The sequence below is a fragment of the Myotis nattereri genome (genome assembly GCF_964212035.1).
Source record: "Myotis nattereri genome assembly, chromosome: 2".
NCBI lineage: Eukaryota > Metazoa > Chordata > Mammalia > Chiroptera > Vespertilionidae > Myotis > Myotis nattereri.
In genome coordinates, this window is record NC_138076.1 from 146714581 (window position 1) to 146735670 (window position 21090).

Genomic DNA, 21090 nt, shown 5'->3' on the forward strand with positions numbered 1-21090 from the left:
GACCTACCCAAAGATCCTGCCTCGCAAATGTGGGCTTCAGAAATCAGACCACTTCTACTGGAATATGCAACTTGAATGACTCTGTGTCAACTTGCTACCTGAGAATGTCTTTCTATGACACGCCCAAAGAACCTATGGGTGTGCCCTTTCCAAGGGGCATAGCTCCAAGAGAGGAAAGGGAAAATCTGTTCTCCATCTCACTCACTGTTGCTGTCCTTGTTGCCCTGTGATGTCACGGTGGAGAGGAGGTGGTGCAGAGACCTGTTGTAGGGACCAAGGCACATGCTGCTGTCACAGGCAGGGCAGTGTCCTCGGGGTGCAGGAGGAGGAAGCTGCCCCCACAAATGTTACAATCAGCTAGTATCCATGCCTTAGAACACTGTGCGACAGGCATGGATCTGGCCATCATCATGTGCTATAAAAACAGATGCTTGGAGTTTCCTCCTCCATATAACTACTGCCCCCTCCGTTATCCAGAAACATGAGGGGTTTGTCAATGTCACAGACTGGTAGACTCTCAACTGAGACACACCAGCAGTCATTTTCTCAGGATATACCCACAGACCAAGATACCAAGTGGAAAAGGGTTTTGAGCTTCAGTCACATCCATACCCACACCAGCCTCCCCACAGCCTCAGAGAGAGAGCAATGTTTATCCTTCGGACTAAAGAGCCAGTCATGGTTTCTCTCTGAACTGTCTTGTAGGGCTGGGCCCATCTCATGCTCTTTTGATATCAAGGCTGAAACACAGAAGTTCTCGCTTCCACAATTGGTGCCCAACAGAGCAAAAAATAAGAACTCTGGAGGTTCAGTGATAGTATTTACTGCACATCTGCCTCCACTCCAAATCCACACCTGGCAATGTTTCCAACCACAGGCAGCAGATTTCAAAGGAGCTTTTCCCTTCCCCCATCAGTGCCAATTTGGCCACAGAATGACAAAAATTATAATATCAATACTGTGTTTCCAGACAATCATACAATAGTCTGAAGTTGACAATTTTCCCAAGACTCAGACCAGTAAGTCTTATCGATTGTCACCTTATTTACATGACACAAGATAGAAGGAGATGGAAAATACTAGCCCTGGCTGGCTTGGCTCAGTGGATAGAGCATCAGACTGCGGACTGAAGGGTGCTGGGTTTGATTCTCAGTCAGGGCACATGCCCAGGTTGTAGGCTTGTTCCCAAGTGTGGGGCATGCAGGAGGCAGCGGATCAGCGATTCTCATCATTGATGTTTCCATCTCTTTCTCTCTCCCTTCCTCTCTTAAATCAATAAAACTATTTTTTTTAAAAAAAGGAAAATACTGATTTAGGTCAGCACCATTACAGTATAGATGAGGAAACTGAACCCTACAGATTCTGTAAAAGTGAGTGCAAATTCACTTGACTAAATCAGTCATTTCTCATCCAAAAATATAGCTGCCTGAGTGTGAGAAAACTCCCCTTCAGTTCCATATTTCCTTGATGTGTAATAAATACATTTGTGCCCATGAAATACCATATTGCTACAAGGTCAGACTGCACTGGGGTGCACTGAAAATTTTACACAAACTCAAAGTATGATTAACAAATAGTCTTTGCACCATTAACCACCATACACTGGCCAGACAATCCACTAAGTGCATTTTCTTTCTCTTTTTTTTTGTTTTGTTTTGTTTTGTTTTGTTTTTGCCCTCCTCTAGGTCAATGGGAAAGTTCAAGCCTTAATTCAAATTACCCGTTACTTTGGACATACATGCCTCTACTTCATATTATTTTGATGTAGCTTATTTAATTGTAAGTTACAGGTCCTTTGAAGAGAGCTTTATTGCATTTCCCATTTGCAGTTGTTTACACTTTGCTATCAATATTTCCCCAACAATATGCAATTCAGAGGCTGTTACACTGACACTAATGCTAATGGGTTATATTATACTTCTGTTCCACTACAGTGCACGTTTTTTAAAAAACATAAAGAGCCCATTTTGCAGATGTTCATAAAGCCTCACAGCACAGACTTGCTTATATCCTACACTGAAAATAAGCTTAGACACGCTCTTTCCCCCAGCCAGCTGTAGCTCAGAAATTTCAAACATATCTAAATTAATTGGGTCCTGAGAATTTCACTACATACGCAGGGTCCAAATGAAGGACAGGCACCATCCATGGTCCTGTGGATGCAAATGAATGGCGTGCTTATAGCAACATGAAACCGAGCAGCAAATGCAGAAGAGCAGATGTCTCCAGAAAGATCGAGCCCCGAGATTCGCATTACTGCCCTGTCCGGTGGTGTGGTGTCAGTACCGATCAGAAAAAGGGAGATATAAAGAGTCAAAGCCACGGGGGCAGCACATCTGTCCCAGCAGCATAACTCTGCCGTGCCCTGGATGGAGCACGGCAGCTTGCTTCTAGATGGAGAAGAATCCTCAGTGAAGGCAACAAGCTTAATCTCCCTGGAGTTCAGCAGGAAGTCTAGAGAACACGGCTTATTGATCTCATCCTGCAATAAGGCACTTGTATTTCATCACCAGTAAATAACCCTGGTGAATCTTTTCAGGGACTCAAGGCAGTTAAGATCAGAACACGTTTTTCCCTGGTCCTTTTATTTAAAAATAACTTGTAGGTTAAACACACACACACACACACACACACACACACACACACATACACACACACTATAGAAAAAACCATGGGAGCAGGATGTCCCATGGAGGCTTGCAAGTCTGCCTACCACTGCTGAGCTTTGTCCCGGGGATTGATTGAATGTGAGACCTAAGGCAAGCTTCATCTGGCCCTGTCTCCACATCTCCAATGGAAAGACCAGGCTGAGAAAGCTGCCAACGTACCTCCTGGGGGTTCGGCGGAACTCATAACGAACGGAAATGTGCTTCAAACGAGATGATTGCGCTGAAATGCTTGGAAATAACATGACGAATTAATAATAAAGAGAAGAGAATTGGCGATGCTGAAGAGGCTATGGAGACTTGGTCATTTGGATTCTGCCTCTGGAAAATGATACTTCACTGCCAATTTTGAGTGACTGAGCTAGAGTCCAAAAGCCCACAAGCACCAGGCTTATTGCCCACTTTTCATCTGCTTATAGGTTGGAGCTTGATGCATTTTCGCTTTCACACTCTCATCCTCCTCTTTCTTTTTTCTTTCTTCTTTTCACAGTGCTTTAGATGTTGTGGTGACTCATTTTAAAGCTCACACAGATATCCAAAACAAAGCAAGCATAAAGGAAGAGTCTAGCGTCAATGGCTTAGCACCATTTTGTTGGCTTGAAATAATTAAAGGAGTATCACAATAACTATGAATCGTTGCTTCCATCATTTGTTTATCTGGAAGTATGAAAATGACAGAACCAACTGGCCAGCCGAAATCTATCTCCTACTCCCTTCCCTTCACCCACCCAATCCCCCAAGCCTTTCTGCTTTGAAAATAGCTACATTTTGAATCATAGGAAGATAGCAAGCCAGATAAAGCTAACATACAGCATAGAAGAGCACCAAGAACATATTAAGATTTTTTTCTTTGTCTCCTTTTTCTAGGTCCCTAAATAAGAGTAGATCCAGGTTCTGTGAAGCCTGTAGATTATATAGTTCGGGTGCACTCTTTGAGAATGAAAATGCACAAATTTAAAAAAAATATATATCCAGGTCAACACATTGCTAGGGTCCTCCCAGGAACTTGGAAGGGACCCATATAAGGGAGGAATCCTGAAGCTTAAAATGAATGTGCCTCTAGATTTTTCCATGTCTCTCACTCTTCTACACACAGCTGTTAGCCTACTTCCCAAGACCCTCTCCCACTTTCCCCTCATGATCCTCTTCTTCCACTACATGTCATCCGGGCAAAGGTGGGTTCTGAAGCATGTCGGCACATCCACCCTATCTGTAGATGAAACCTAATAGGGAACAGCCCTCTTTCAGGAAACTTCCAAAAAAAACAACCTTAAGGGGCAAAAAAGACCAAGGACAATATAATTATGTCCTTGATTTGAATTTTTAAAACTTATGCTGAATTTATGATCAAATCTCAGACGGAAGAAAGTCAGAGATCACCCTGTGCCAGTGACAACTAAAGCAACCTGTCAGCGTCATCACAAGCTATTCATGTGTATTCCTTTCCAAAAAAATATTTTTTTTTAACCAAGGACCTCACAAATTCTAATTTTAATTAGAACAAGGAGTGAATTAACAACTTTCGCTGCCAGCACAAACAAGAGTCTAGAGAAGCCAGTTTAGTCCCCTGCAGTCAGCAACATCACCTATCTCCGGAGCTTGCTATCTCTCTGCATATACAACAGCCACCCCGGGAAAAGCTGAGGAGGTGGTGAAAGGAGATGCAGCTGTTGGAAAAAGGAAAAAAAAAGATGGCGGGGGGGGGGGGGATGCGGTAGCTTTTGCAGTCCCAGCCGTGTACCTAGCCCAGGACCAACCAGGACAGTAAGTCCCTTAATTACTCCATACAGAGCCCAGCACACTCATTATAGCATAGGTCAGACGATGGGCAGCCTTTTGAATGCAACCAGGGACACCCAGTGGCCCAGCTATGGGCCTCTGAATTGGCCTCCACGCCACAAGTTTAGCATCAAGGCTATGATGGCAATGCAGTTCTAGTCCACCTCGAAATGCAACCACCGGGTGGAAAAATACTCTAAGAGATTGGAAAGCTGTTGGAGTGCTTAATGCTCTAGCCCAGGCGTCCTGTAAGAGGACTTCTCCTGATAGAAGAGATCAACATCCCCAGCATCCTCCCTCTCACCCGGGCCTGCTCTTCTTGCGATCTCTCCCTGTTCTACCCAGGGCAGCAACCTTAGCCATTGTTGGCTCCCCCGTCTCTTACTCCCCATATCCTAATTGTTGTCAAACCCTGTCAATTTCATCTCTGAACTATCCTTTGAATACGTCTCCTTCCTTTTTATTTTCACGGCTACTTCTTTCATTAGGACTCATATTAATTTTTCTCTGGACTGCAGCATTAGCCTCCTACCAGTTTCCCAATTTTCAGACTCATATTTCTCTTATTTGTCTTCAGGTCATCAATAAGTTTTCTAAACTCAGAGCTATGGGCTTTGCTCGGTGTGTACATTTACAAAAACGTTCAGTAGCTCCCCACTGCTTAAAAATAAAAATCCACTGTCATGGCTGCACGCTACCTCCGCAGACTCACTTTATACACTCTCCCCCATGCCCTCTGGCTTGTCTGCATGAGCCACGTTCTGTTTTCTCTCTTCTTTTCAGCGCCATGCCTTTGCTGTCTCTGCTTGTAATCCTCTCCTCATCATCAAGGTTAAGACAGCTTTTCTCTGAGACTTCATCCAACCCACCGCCCTCCTAGCCAAATTTAAATGTCCTTCCTCTTGCTTACCTTGTAGTATTTATCAGTCCACCTTACGAGAAAGTTATCTATTTTCGTATCCACTTGTTGGGGACAGGGTCTATTCATCTCTGTCTCCCACACCCCGCACAGACCTGGCATAGGAACATGCTCCATAAATACTCACTGAAATAATCTCCCCAAACACCAAGGATTGATGCGAAGAGCATGTTCAGAGCGGAGGATTGTGCTCATTTTTGGCAACACTGCTTTTGGGGTGTTGGAGTGGAGGAGCCAGGAGGTGGGGAAGGAGGTCAGGGTCACTCACCTCAAAGGAACGTCATTAATCAGAAAAGGTTTAGGGACTGGAAACAGAAACTCCTTCTATCTTGAGCTTGTGCTCCTTTTATTTTACTTTTGCCTTTTCATTGAATTGTCCTTTTTATTTTTTAATCCTATACCCAAAGGTGTCTGACTTGACTTTTTGATCTGGTTTGTGTTGGGCACAAACTTCTCCCAAAGCAATGCCCCCCTGAAGGACTGGGAACGCCAGTGTCTCTCAAACCCCTTTTTGGCATGAAACCCCAGCTCCTGCCTTCTGGTCTATTAGCTGCCAGTAGCACTGCAGCCAGCCAGCGGCCTCCCAGCCTCCAGCGGCCTCCCCAGTCTCCAGCGGCCTCCCAGCCTCCAGCGGCCTCCCCAGTCTCCAGCGGCCTCCCAGTCTCCAGTGGCCTCCCCAGTCTCCAGCAGCCTCCCAGTCTCCAGTGGCCTCCCCAGTCTCCAGCGGCCTCCCCAGTCTCCAGCGGCCTCCCCAGTCTCCAGTGGCCTCCCAGTCTCCAGCGGCCTCCCCAGTCTCCAGCGGCCTCCCCGCCTCCAGCGGCCTCCCCAGTCTCCAGTGGCCTCCCCAGTCTCCAGCGGCCTCCCAGTCTCCAGTGGCCTCCCCAGTCTCCAGTGGCCTCCCCAGTCTCCAGCGGCCTCCCCAGTCTCCAGCGGCCTCCCAGTCTCCAGTGGCCTCCCCAGCCTCCAGCGGCCTCCCCAGTCTCCAGCGGCCTCCCCAGTCTCCAGTGGCCTCCCCAGTCTCCAGCGGCCTCCCCAGTCTCCAGTGGCCTCCCAGTCTCCAGCGGCCTCCCCAGTCTCCAGCGGCCTCCCAGCCTCCAGCGGCCTCCCCGTCTCCAGCGGCCTCCCCAGTCTCCAGCGGCCTCCCCAGTCTCCAGCGGCCTCCCCAGCCTCCAGCGGCCTCCCCAATCTCCAGCGGCCTCCCCAATCTCCAGCGGCCTCCCAGTCTCCAGCGGCCTCCCAGCCTCCAGAGGCCTCCCCAGTCTCCAGCGGCCTCCCAGCCTCCAGCGGCCTCCCAGTCTCCAGCGGCCTCCCAGCCTCCAGCGGCCTCCCCAGTCTCCAGCAGGCTCGCCACATTCCCTGCTTCAGTGGAACAGCCCAACTTAGCTGTGGGCTACAACCTCCAAAAGTTATAGCTGGGTTCCCAGGGATAATTCTTATTGCTCAAATATCCTTCCCAACATACTCCTACCCCATTGTCACATCAATGCAACGTAAAAACAGAAAATCTGAATTCTTTTTAAGAAATTAGTCACTGCAAATAAACTCTTCTGCAGGTCGTACTTCTGTTCCCTATCATTCATTACTCAATTCCTGGTGAGAGGATTATCCATTTCGGACCACTGCATCCTGTGATTTCCCAGGCATCCCTGTAGGTGGAGAATATTTCCCCACCTTCTTTTGGCTAATGATATATGAGCACATGTGCCCAATGCCAGTTCAGAGCAGAAGCAGGAAGAGCCAGTATATACATTTATTTCCACCCGGTCTCTCATTGTTTAGCCTGTACCGTAAAAAAAGACATGTTCCAGAGCGGGGCTGCTCCCTGCACTGAGGTCCTAAAAGGATGAGCACATGTGGAACAGAGCCTGCTAAGTCCCAGGAGAGCTGTCACCAACCAGCAGCCAATGTATAACTGATAGTTGGGGGCCATTGATAACTGCAGTGTAGTTGATAGATATGACAGATCAAAACATTTTTTTAATTTCTTTATTGATTAAGGTATTACATATGTGTCCTTATCCCCCCCTTTACCTCTCCATCCCCCCCCCCACTCATGCCCTCACCCCCCTGTTGTCTGTGTCCATTGGTTGGGCTTATATGCATGCATACAAGTCCTTTGGTTGATCTCTCCCCCTTACTCTCCCCTCCCCTACCTTCTCTCTGAGGTTTGACAGTCTGATCGATGTTTCTCTGTCTCTGGATCTGTTTTTGTTCATCAGTTTATGTTGTTCATTATGTTCCATAAATGAGTGAGATAATGTGGTATTTATCTTTCTCTGACTGGCTTATTTCACTTAGCATAATGCTCTCCAGGTCCATCCATGCTGTTGCAAATGGTAAGAGTTCCTTCTTTTTTACCGCGCATAGTATTCCATTGTGTAGATGTACCACAGTTTTTTAATCCACTCATCTGCTGATGGGCACTTAGGCTGTTTCCAGATCTTAGCTATGGTGAATTGTGCTGCTATGAACATAGGGGTGCATATACCCTTTCTAATTGGTGTTTCTAGCTTCTTGGGATATATTCCTAGAAGTGGATCACTGGGTCAAATGGGAGTTCCATTTTTAGTTTTTTGAGGAAACTCCATACTGTGCTCCACAGTGGCTGCACCAGTCTGCATTCCCACCAGCAGTGCACGATGGTTCCTTTTTCTCTGCATCTTCACCAGCACTTGTCGTTTGTTGATTTGTTGATGATAGCCATTGTGACAGGTGTGAGATGGTACCACATTGTTGTTTTGATTTGCATCTCTTGGATAATTAGTGACTTTGAGCATGTTTTCATATGTCTCTTGGCCTTCCTTCTGTCTTCTTTTGGAAAGTATCTATTTAGGTCCGTTGCCCATTTTTTAATTGGGTTGTTTATCTTCCTTTTGTTAAGTTGTATGCGTTCCCTGTAAATATTGGAGATTAAACCCTTATCGATGATAACATTGGCAAATATGTTCTCCCATGCAGAGGGCTTTCTTATTGTTTTGTTAATGGTTTCTTTTGCTGTGCAAAAGCTTTTAATTTTGATGTAGTCCCATTTGTTTATTTTCTTTTTAGTTTCCATTGCCCTAGGAGCAGTATTGGAAAGAGAATTACAAGCCAATATCCCTCATGAACATAGATGCCAAAATCCTCAATAAAATTCTAGCAAATCGGATCCAGCAGTACATCAGAAAATTCATACACCATGACCAAATAGGATTTATCCCCGGGATGCAAGGATGGTACAATATCCACAAATCAATAAATGTGATACATCACATAAACAAATTGAGAGATAAAAATCACATAGTCATATCAATTGATGCAGAAAAAGCACTTGAAAAAATCCAACACCCTTTCATGATAAAAACTCTCAGCAAGTTAGAAATAGAAGGATCATACCTCAACATAATGAAAGCCATATATGACAAACCCACAGCCAACATCATACTCAATGGGCAAAAACTAAAACCATTTCCCCTAAGAACAGGAACAAGACAGGGATGCCCACTCTCACCACTCCTGTTCAACATAGTACTAGAAGTACTAGCCATTGCAATCAGACAAGAAGAAGAAACAAAAGGCATCCAAATTGGAAAAGAAGTAAAACTGTCCTTATTTGCAGATGGGATGATAATGTACATAGAAAACCCTAAAGACTCCATCAAAAAATTATTAGACTTAATAAATGAATTCGGCAATGTAGCAGGATACAAAATTAACACCAAGAAATCTATAGCATTTCTATACACCAATAATGAACTTATAGAAAGAGAGACTAAAAAAGTAATCCCATTTACCATCGCACCAAAAAAATTAAGATACCTAGGAAGAAACTTAACTAAGGAGGTAAAAACCTGTACATGGAAAACTACAGGACACTGAAAAAAGAGATAGAGGAAGACATAAACAGATGGAAGAACGATTGGTAGAAACAACATCATTAAAATGTCCATACCACCCAAAGCAATCTGTAGATTCAATGCACTCCCCATTAAAATACCAATGGCATATTTCACAGACCTAGAATGAACTCTCCAAAACTTCATCTGGAATTAAAAAAAAAAAAAGACCCCGAATAGCTGCAGCAATCCTGAGAAAGAAGAACAAAGTAAGTGGGATCTCAATACCAGATATCAAGCTGTATTACAAAGCCACTGTTCTCAAAACAGCCTGGTACTGGCACAAGAATAGACATATAGATCAGTGGAATAGAATAGAGAATCCAGAAATCGACCCAAACCATGATGCTCAGTTAATATTTGACAGAGGAGGCATGAACACACAGTGGAGTCAAGACAGTCTCTTCAACAAATGGTGTTGGGAAAATTAGACAGATACATGCAAAAAAATGAAACTAGACCACCAACTTACACCATACACAAAAATAAACTCAAAATGGACAAAGGACTTAAACATAAGACAGGAAAGCATAAAAATACTACAGGAATCCACAGGCAGCAAAATCTCAGATCAAAACATTTTTAATGCAAATATATCAAAATAAAAATACTTTCTCTATTAAAGCTTATATGAATCAATAAGAAAAAAAAAAACACCAAATTCCAAAAAGATAAATGGCTAAAGAAGTTAGATAACTTGGAAAAGAAGAAATCAATTAATTAACAGATGGTAAAATATTCAGCTTTGCTGTTAATTTAAAGTTTAAAATGAAACTATGATCTTTTTGTAAACTTAAAATACATAAATAATACAACAGATACAGTATGAGACATCATCAGACACTGCACTTTTGAGAAAACAATTTGGCAATACGTACAAAAAGCCCTAAATTCTTATTTTTGTCACATTATTTTTTAAAGTGGCATTTCCAATTTATAAGTTCACTAGGAGTACAGAAAGGTTCTAGTTTCACTTTTTGTTCACCAGCAGTCAATATTACTTACCTTCTTTATTTTTGTTCAGTGATACTGTTTATAGTAACATATTAATTTACATATTTCTAATTAGTAATGAGGTTGAGAATCTTTCATATACTTATTCATATCCTTGGCCCATTTTTCTATTGCATTTCTTAAGCTTTTCTTATTAGTTTACCAATATTTTCCCCTAGCTTGTACCCAATTATTAACCTTGTAGTGTTCTTAAATGGACAGAAATCCTTTATTTAGATGTAGAAAAATCCACTAATATTACCCCCTAGTGGTTTTATTTATTTGGTCTCATCTCACAAATCCTTCCACATCTCAATGCCACAAAGATATGCTCCAGCATTTTCTTCTGTGAGGTTTTTCATCTGTTTGAAGAATTTATTCTAAATTGCCTATCCTTTCCCCTCGTATACTCTAGCATTTACCAAGTTGCTATTGGTCTATTGGTTGGCCTCCATGTGAGTACCATGCTGTTGCCTTAACTGTAACTTTGTATTATGTCATAATATCTAGTAAGGCAACCCCTGCACATCTGTTCTTCTTTTTCAATATTAGTTTAGCATTGAATTCATAGAGTAATAACATAAAGAAAAACTTAAATCTTTAAAATGACTTGTTCCAACTATAAGTATAATGTATCTTTCCATTTATTATTTTATGTTCCTTAATAGAAAATTTTTATATTTCTCTACTAGAGTATCATGAACAATTTATTAAGTGATTTACTAAGTGCTTTATAGTTTTCATTCTATTGAAAATGGTATCTATTACATTTTTAATTGTTCTTTACTGGTATAGAGAAATACTAATAAATTTTACACCCAGCAATCTTACTGAATCCTATTGGGTTCCCTATGAAGTAATTATTTTATCTGCCTATTCAAATAAAAAGTCTTGTTTCCTTTTTCTTTGCTTATTACAGCATCCAGAACCTGTAGCACTATGTGGGGCAGAAGCAGTCAAAGTGGTCATCCTTGTCTTTTTCCCAACATTAAGAGGAATGTATCCAAAGTTTCTCTGTTAAATGTCTAAGTTCTTGGTAAAGATCTTTTAGGTTTCCTCTGATTCCAATTTTCCAAGTATATATCCTAGGGACTTCTGCACAGACACACAAGAGAATACAAGGAGGTTTATCACGAATGTCTGAGTGTTAAGAAAGTGTTGGAGATTATCTAGGGCTTCATACTGTAGGAATGGATAAGTAGAGATGGTTGAAAGACATTTAAATAAAAAGAAAAAGTCATATATTTACCCATGTTACCATTTCCAGTGCTCTTTATTTCTTTGTGGATATCCATATTTCCTTTGGAATCATTTTCCTTTAGCCCAAAGAACTTGCTTTAACATTTTACTTAGTGTAAATTGGCTAATGATAATTTTTTTCAGCTTTTGTCTTTACATCTTTGTTTTTAAATATTATTTTTGCTAGGTATAGAGTTCTAAGCAAACTATTTTTTTTTTTAGTATCTTAAAGATGTTACACTATTTCCAAACAGAAATCTGTTGTCATCCTTATCTTTGTTTCTCTGTATATATGTGAGATTTTTTCTGGCTGCTCTCAATATTTCCTATTTAAACACTGGCTTTGAGCAATTTGACTGTGATTGGCTTCCTCTTTTGTTGAGGTTCTTTGCACTTCTTAGATCTGTGGGTTTATAATCTGCATCTAATTTGAAATTTTTTCGGCCATTATTTCTTCAAATATTTCTTCCATTCCCCCTTTAGAGACTCAGTTTACATGTACATTAGGCTCCTTGAAGTTGTCTTACAGCTGATAAGATTTTTTAATTCCTTTTTCTCTGTGTGTTTTCTTTTTTGTTGTTGTTTTGTTTTGTTTTGTTTTTGTTTTTGTTTTTATTGCTTAAAGTATTACAAAGAGTATTACATATGTCTCCTTTTTTCCCCCCGCCCTTGACAATCCCCTGACCTCCCCTACCCCCCAGTGTCTTATGTCCATTGGTTATGCTTATATGCATGCATACAAGTCCTTTGGTTGATCTCTTACCCACCCCCCTCCTGCCCTCCCAACCTTCCCGGCCTTCCTGCTGTAGTTTGACAGTCTGTTCGAGGCAGCTCTGCCTCTGTATCTATTTTTGTTCATAAGTTGATAATGGTCTTTATTATCCAGAAATGAGTGAGATCATGTGGTATTTTTCCTTCATTGACTGGCTTATTTCACAATGCTCTCCAGTTCCATCCATGCCATTGCAAATGGTAAGAGTTCCTTCTTTTTTACAGCAGCATAGTATTCCATCGTGTAGATGTACCACAGTTTTCTAATCCATTCATCTACAGATGGGCACTTAGGCTGTTTCCAGATCTTAGCTATGGTGAATTGTGCTGCTATGAACATAGGGGTGCATATATCCTTTCTGACTGGTGTTTCTGGTTTCTTGGGATATATTCCTAGAAGTGGATCACAGGGTCAAATGGGAGTTCCATTTTTAGTTTTTTGAGGAAACTCCATACTGTCTTCCATAGTGGCTGCACCAGTCTGCATTCCCACCAGCAGTGCACAAGTGTTCCTTTTTCTCCACATCCTCTCCAGCACTTGTCGTTTGTTGGTTTGTTGATTATAGCCAGTCTGACTGGTGTGAGATGGTACCTCATTGTTGTTTTGATTTGCATCTCTCGGATGATTAGTGACTTTGAGCATGTTTTCATATGTCTCTTGGCTTTCTGAATATCCTCTTTTGAAAGGTGTCTATTTAGATCCTTTGCCCATTTTTTGATTGGATTGTTTATCTTCCTTTTGTTAAGTTGTATGAGTTCCCTATAAATTTTGGAGATTAGGCCCTTATCAGATAGGACATTGGCAAATATGTTTTCCCACGCAGTGGGTTTTCTTGTTTTGTTGATGGTTTCTTTTGCTGTGCAGAAGCTTTTTATTTTGATGTAGTCCCATTTGTTTATTTTCTCTTTAATTAGTTAGTGTGTTTTCTTTTGGAGAGTTTCTATAGCTTTGCCTTCAAATTCATTAATATTTTCCTCTCTAATGTCTCATCTGCTGCTAATCCCATTCAGTGAATTTTTCATCTTACACATTTTTTAAAAATGTGTTTATTGATTTTGAGAGAGAGAGAGAGAGAGAGAGAGAGAGAGAGAGAGAGAGATAAGAGGGCATCAATAGGCTGCCTCCTGCAGAGCCCTTACTGGGGATCAAGCCTACAACCCAGGCATGTCCCCTGACCAGGAATGAAATGAGTAACCTTTCAGTGCAAAGCCCAGCCAACTGAGCCACACCAGCCAGGGCATCATCTCACACATCTTAATTTTAATCCCTAAAACTTGATTTAGTCTCTTTTTTTACATAGCATCTGTTTATACTTAACTTTTTGAACATATGATATAGTTTTAATAATTGCTTTGATATCCTTGTCTGAAAATTTTAACACCTGTGTTGGTTCTTGTTCAGTTTCAATTAATGGATTGTGATCATGTTGTCCTGCTTCTTTGGATGCCTGGTGATTTTGGCTGGGTGTCAGTACACATCCAGTACACAGTATCTTATTGGGTACTGGATGTGTCTGTATTCCCCTAATTGTTGTTGAGTTTTGTTCTGAAATGCAGTTATTTGTAAACACTTTAATTACTTCAGGTCTTGCTTTTAAGATGTATTTGTCAGGACTTTGGCAGTGATTATTCAAGGGCTAATATTGCCCACTACTGAGGCAAACCCTTGAGTACCCTACCTAATGTCCTGTGAACTATGAGGTTTCCTAGACCGGAGAGTGGGAATAGACACAGTTCCTGGCCCTGTATGAATGGAAGGGATCATTTCCTCTAAATCTCAAGTATCTTTCCCTGGCCTCACTAATGGGGACTCTGCTGAATTGTCAAGGGGTAACCTCTGCAGATACCCAGGGTCCTGTTTCTGTGCAGTTTGCTCCCCTCTAGGACTCAGTCATGCGAACTCAAGCCACATTGGTCTCTCCAGATTCTCAGTTCATCTCTTCAGCTCAGGGAGTCTTCTAGGAGTCCTATCCAGTTTCCCCACCCCCGCAACATGACCTGGAAATTCAAGGGAGTCAGTGGAATCACCCCATTCATTTCCCATCTCTCAGGGATCACTCTTTGTCACTGTCTGATATCCACTGCCTTGAAAACCATTTGGCTAAAATATTTTGTCTGGTTTTTGTCTGGCTCCATTTGCTTAAGGATGTTACTCCATCTTGGCCAGAATTATCTATTTACAATTTAAAAGCATAAAAAATACCATATTCTTTTCAAGGATACAAACAAATAACTGTATGACTAATGAAAGGTCATATATTTAATTAAATAGCAGTGGATGTTAGAGCAACAAGAGAAATTGGAGACGGTAGATGGTGGGGACAGAAAAACAATTAAATGAGTGACGTTCTTGCCTAGTGATGATCATTTGCCCTGATCCCAGGAATATGATCATAAGGTCCAATGTTTTCAATGAGTCAAGCATTCAGCTGAAGTAAATAGAAAACAACAGAAATAGTTGTGATCAAATATGTGAAAGAAAAATTAAAATGATATAAACAATCTGAAAAGAATCTTTCCCACCGTCAGGATCAAGAAGAGAGGATGAATAGATAAGTTTTATCATACTTTCAAAGGCACAAAGCTCTCCACCCAAAACTATTCCTATAGAAATAGAAAAACAGAAGGGAAGCTACCTGTTTGTTTTATTATGACAGAGTTACCTTAACAACAATGCTTACAAAAAGAGTAGAAAATAAATTACAGGTCATTTTTTAAATAGATGTAAAATTTTAAATAAAACATAACAAATTAAATCTAACAATGTTTTAAGAAGTAATAATATATCATATCTAAGGATTTAATCTTAGAAATACAATGATGACTCAATATCATTGTATCTCAAAAAGTATAAGAAACGAAAGCTTATGTGTTTTATTGTAATAAATGTATTTCAAAATCTATCCAAAGTAAACAACAGACAATTCAAAAGCTTTATTCAAACAACGTTCATAGTGATATTGTATATAACAGTGAAAATTAGAACTAATCTAAATGTTCAACCATAGCTCTGTTTAAGCTAATTATGATATAACCATGCAACTGAATATTATAGAATCGTATAATGTTTACAAATAATTACACAAAAATGCTGTGATAAACAGATTCTTGACACCTTGACATTGTCAGACTTTAAAACTCAGGCCTCACTGAGGTTTACTCTGATCATTCTACTTAATCTTACAACCTACCTGTATCCTCAAACACAGTCCTGGCACTCCAAATCTGTCTTATCCAGTTCTATTTTTTCATTTTTATGTAAAACCTATCAACTTCTAACAGACTGAATGATTTACATGTTTATATTTACTATTTATTAAAATATAATCTCCTGTTTTCTCCCATATCAATATGATCTCAACAAGAAAAAAGTTCTTTGTTTAGTTTACTGATATATCTCAAGTATCTAAAAGTGCTTAGCAAAAGCGAAATAAGCCAGTCAGAGAAAGATAAATATCATGTGATTTCACTCATTTATGGAATATAATGAACAACATGAACTGATGAACAAAAACAGATCCAGAGACAGAGGAGCATCGATCAAACTGTCAAACCTCAGAGGGAAGGTAGGGGAGGGTGGGGGTCAGGGGGAAAGATCACAATCTCTTGTATGCCTGCAAATAAGCCTAACCAATGGACACAGGCAACAGGGGGTGAGGGCATGAGTGGGGGGCGGGGGGATGGGGAGATAAGGACACATATGTAATACCTTAATCAATAAAGAAAAAAAAAGAGAGATCCTTCCACAGAAGAAAAAAAAAAAAAAAAGGAGCACTTTATGTACTACCTTGGTATCCATTACTCAGTAATTATTGGAAATATGTTTCATAATCTCAGTCTTATTACAAAACAGGTAACAATAAAGCAATAAGGTTATTACTATTACAGGTTAACATGAGCACGTTGAAGACTGAAGAGCTATTACCAGCAATTTTCACTGGCAAACCCAGCCCTAAGTAATTAGGTATCAAAGACTATTGTTAGATAAAGAACCTGTCATCACTATCAGAAGAGATTTTCAACACTAAAAATGTTAAAAATCTTACCTATGTATAAACTTGACCTGAATTCCACATTGTGGTCTCTCACTGCCATAACTTGTGCTTCTAAAAGGATCTTAAACAAGGAAAAGAAAGGCATTCATATGATTGACCCTGAACTAAAATGAAATTAAATTTCTCATTTCTTGTTGTGAAAAAATAAATAAATAAAATAAAAGTGCCTTGCTAATGTACATATTTCAAATGAATAAATGAATCAATGAATGAATTCAATGTTAGGGATATCCAGTGCCTTTTTTATTGTTTGTAAGTGACCTCAAATTCTGTGATTTATGAAAATATATAATTATGTTGAGGCATGAATTTAATTTACAGGCACTATGAATCAAAGGTATATGAGGTGTCTGGCATCTGCATCACAGTGTGGTTTTGTTGTTCTCTGCACAGTTTATGGAGAAAATTACATGCTACACAACAGCATACCACTCAGTGATAAATAGAAACTACTGGTACATGTAACAACATGGATGGGTCTCAGATGCAATAGGCTGAATAAAAGAAGCCAGCCAGAAAAAAAGAAGTATATTCTGTAGCATTTCTTTCATAGAAAATGCACCCAATGGTAGAAAATAGATCAGTGATTGCCTGGGGAGGAATGATTATAAAGAGACATGATAAAACCTTTGGAGGTGTGGAAATGTTCAATATCTTGATTGTGATAGTAGTTTCATGTATATATTTATGTCTCTCATATCGACTCAAATTCTCTACTTTAGGTATGAGAAATTTATTGTACAAAGTTACACCTAAATAAATTTATAAAAAAGAAAGGTAAAAATATATACAAATGATATTAATGAATTTAAACAAGATTAAATGTTTCAATGTGAAAATCATACACTTCAAGGGTATTCAATAATGTTAAATAAAAAACATCAGAAAAGGATATATACATCATGATCATTACTATGTAACCATAAACAAGAAAAAATTAGAAGAAAATAGGCCAAAATGATAGGCATTCAGTGATGAAAACTTATACTGCTTTATTTCCTTCTTTTACTTATCTGAATTTTTCAAATTTCCTCTAATGAGAATGTATTTTGCAACAGAAAAACATATTTTAAAATATACTTAATTACTGTTGTGCTCATGCATCATTTCTGACCCATCGTTCATGTCTCTACAGGGTTAATCACCCTGAAATAGGCTTCTCACTTCCCTGCTCAGGAATATACAGTGTTGATAAGTGTGTAGTCTTCATTGTTCTCATCACACACACACACACACACACACACACACACACACACAAGGTAATCACGTAGATGATGGAGTGTTAACTAACCTTATTGCGGTAATCATTTTGCACCACAGAAGTGTATCAAATCATCAAGTTGTGCACCTTAAACTTACACAATATTATATGTCAATTATATCACAATAAAGCTGGGCAGGGAGGAAGAACCTACCGGTACAGTGGCTTTCCATTGCCCCACATATTCAATCCAGCTCATAACTTGTTCCCATTAGGTTTGCTAAGTCTCAAGTGTTGAAGTAAACAGAACCATAGATTATTTGTACATTAAAAATTAAACTTAATTTTAAAAAAATTTTTAAACCTCAGATACATAAATGTTGGGTTATCTGCCAGCCTAACACTTGCTACCAGGCATTAGAGCGGTATATTTTTCTTTTTCAGATGTGTAATTCAGGACAGCATTGTCTTTAACTAGCTTTCACTGTTTCTTCCCTCAAAGTAACCTTTAAGGTAAGAAATAGTTGATGGCTACATTTTAAAAGGTTGTTTATTATATATTTTTAAACAACATTTAGGTTTGAAATTCCTTATAAATAAAAGAAAAAAGATATGTTTAAGGTCAGAAATTTCTACTTACATATTTTTTTAAAACACCTATTTTTAGATTAGGGGGTGCATACCATGATCTGTAGCATAATGTGTACATTGGATCACATATCCAAAGTTACTTCCTTTCAAATGTCAACATATGATGCTCCAGCTGTTTTGAGTTTGGCCCACAGTGAAAAATCATCTTCTTTAATAAAACAATTAAAATACAAACATTATCATGTGGAACATAACTCCCTTAAAATTACCTTTCATAAGAGTCAGTTTCTTGAATACTACAGGAAAAGAATTCTTGAAATAAAATATTTTCAGCAAAGAAATAGCTGCTACTGATTTGTTAAAACTGGTCAGTCTGTTAATCCTGTCTAAAATTTCTGTGTGGAGCAAAATTTTAATGTTATAGCTAATCAATGAATCAAACAAAAAATAAAACAAAATAAAGCTTTACCTCTTAGGGTTCAGTCAGAGGAGTAGAACCACAATGAATGATACAGGATAAGGAATTGATTGCAGAGATCAAAAGCTAAGCAATTGCTGCTGGGCCTGAAGTCAGTAAAGCCAGTAACACAGAAGAAAGAGGGGAGAGAGCGAAAAACCACCTGGAAGCTGGGAGGACAAAATGAACCTAACGTGGGCAAAAAGGAACCTCCATTCCCGATGGTGTGACAGGCAGGATATCAGGTGTCCTTCACCACAGGGCCCAGAATAGGGTTCAGAGAATCTAAAGAAGGGTGGGGACTCACAGATAACCTGACCACTGCTCCACACCAGCCAGGTAAGCCGGCAGGTCATGCAACAGCATCTGGCCCTACACTGACATCTGGCTATTGCTACACTCCCACCTCCCAAATCTCGATCAAATTTCTTTGTGATTAACTCTGACTTTCCCAGAACCCCAGCAGACAAAGAATCCTGGGAGACGTAGTTCCATCTTAGTTCGGTTGACAGAGAAGAAGCTACCACAGAAACAAACTCCTTAGCCCATTTTCTCCTCCCTTGCTCTCTCTCTGTCCTGCACTACTTAGGGGTTCCCAAATTGAATTTACAAGCCATCTTTCCTTTTACCTCGAAGCCACTGCACATACCTTGGCATGCTCTTGAGGTGCCCATAAAATATTTAGAGAGGGATGTTTGACAGAGTTTGATACTGGTGTCTAGAACTGATGGAAAACACATTGGAGGTAAAGGTTTTGGAGTTAACCAGCATGTGTGACATTACCCTCCATGGGCAGAGATGATGAGTCCCCCAAGAAGACCATGGGTCCAAGGTAAAAACTTCAAGAACACTAACAGATGGTGCACAGAGGGAGGGACAGGAAGGGGAAATATTTTTGCCATGTAGAATAATCTGGTATGGCCATATTTGGGAGCTCAGTACATTTTCGTGAATGTGTTCTAACATTTGGACCTCATAACACCTCTGTAGGGTGGACAAAAACTACTCCTCACCTTTTGCAGACATGGTTCAGTGCAGTAGCTACTGACAACTCTTCGCTATTTTCCCAAGTCATCTTAAGGCTATGGAGCGTTAGAAAGGGACACAATGGTAGAGGAAAGATGAGACCAGCTAACTGAGTTAACTCCCCAGCATACTCTTCTTTTTTCCTTTATCTCCCAAATGATAGTTCAGGAGCCTTTGGCATAAAGCCAAGCTTCTCAAAAGTCAAAGAAGATCCTGCCTGGTCCCTAATTTCCCCAAATACAAGACATTCAGCCACACCTGGTCTGGTAAATCAACCACACTGAGACTGGAAGAGCCAGTGAAGATCCTGGTCAAAGAATCCGAAGGTTAGGCCTTAAGAAGTAGCTGTCTGACTTGCAATGTAAGCTCCTAGAGGGCAAGGAATCTGCTTCAAACCATGTGCTGAACACTATAATGCATAAGGAAAGAGGATCCACGTCGTGCTGAAAGTTGGTGCTGGCTTTCAAGGCAATTATTTGCTTATTCCTCCTAAAGCCATGGCATCCATTACTATACCACCCACCCAGCAAAGAAGTTCAAGCTCATCAACATCTTTCCTATGGGTCACTCTATTCTCCCTCTCTCTCTCTCTCTCTCTCTCTCACTCTCTCTCTCTCTCTCTCTCTCTCTCTCTCTCTCTCTCTCTCTCTCTCCATAAATTCTTAATAATATATATATTATTGATTTTTTTTTACATAGAGGAAGGGAAAGGGATAGAGAGCTAGAAACATCGATGAGAGAGAAACATCGATCAGCTGCCTCCTGCACACCCCCCACTGGGGATGTGCCCACAACCAAGGTACGTGCCCTTGATCTGAATCGAACCTGGGACCCTTCAGTCCGCGGGCCGACGCTCTATCCACTGAGCCAAACCGGTCATGGTTTGGGTCACTCTATTTTCATCAGCAAATACGTATCATGCCAACATCTCCTTTGACTCTTTTGATGGTCAGGAGCAAGAGTCCACTTAAGTCACATTAGGAAATGAACAGTGCGTGATAAAAATGCACACAGATGGAAGAGGGAGCTGTCACGATCATTCTCTGTCGCTTTCTCAGGGTCCTTATGCTCTCATCAGCAATGCATGTTGCCTCAGGTTCCTTTCTCTTTACTACCAAGCAGCGTTCTCCTCGGACTCTGTCAAAGCCTTCACACGGCATCAGCTTGGGACAGCCAACTCTTACCTCATGGGCCCATTTCAGTTCAGCTGCCTTAGGAGCAGGAATTTTTTCCCCACATTTCTAATTCCAAATTCTTAAGAGAAAACCCACCTAATTCAACTCCTCTTTGGAAACAGGTCACACATCACTGGCCAGCTTATGCAATGGCTGCCCTTGGATAGTGTACCAGCTTCTGAGGATCACATAAACCCAGGAAGCTGAATTGAAGGGGAGGGAGGGATAAAATCGTTTAAAATAAGGCTTAACAGGCAATAAGGTTGCTGGACCAGGCAGTTATCCATACAATAGGGTGTGCGCAAGGCAGGCCTTGGAAGTTTAACCCATTTGGAGAGTTGGT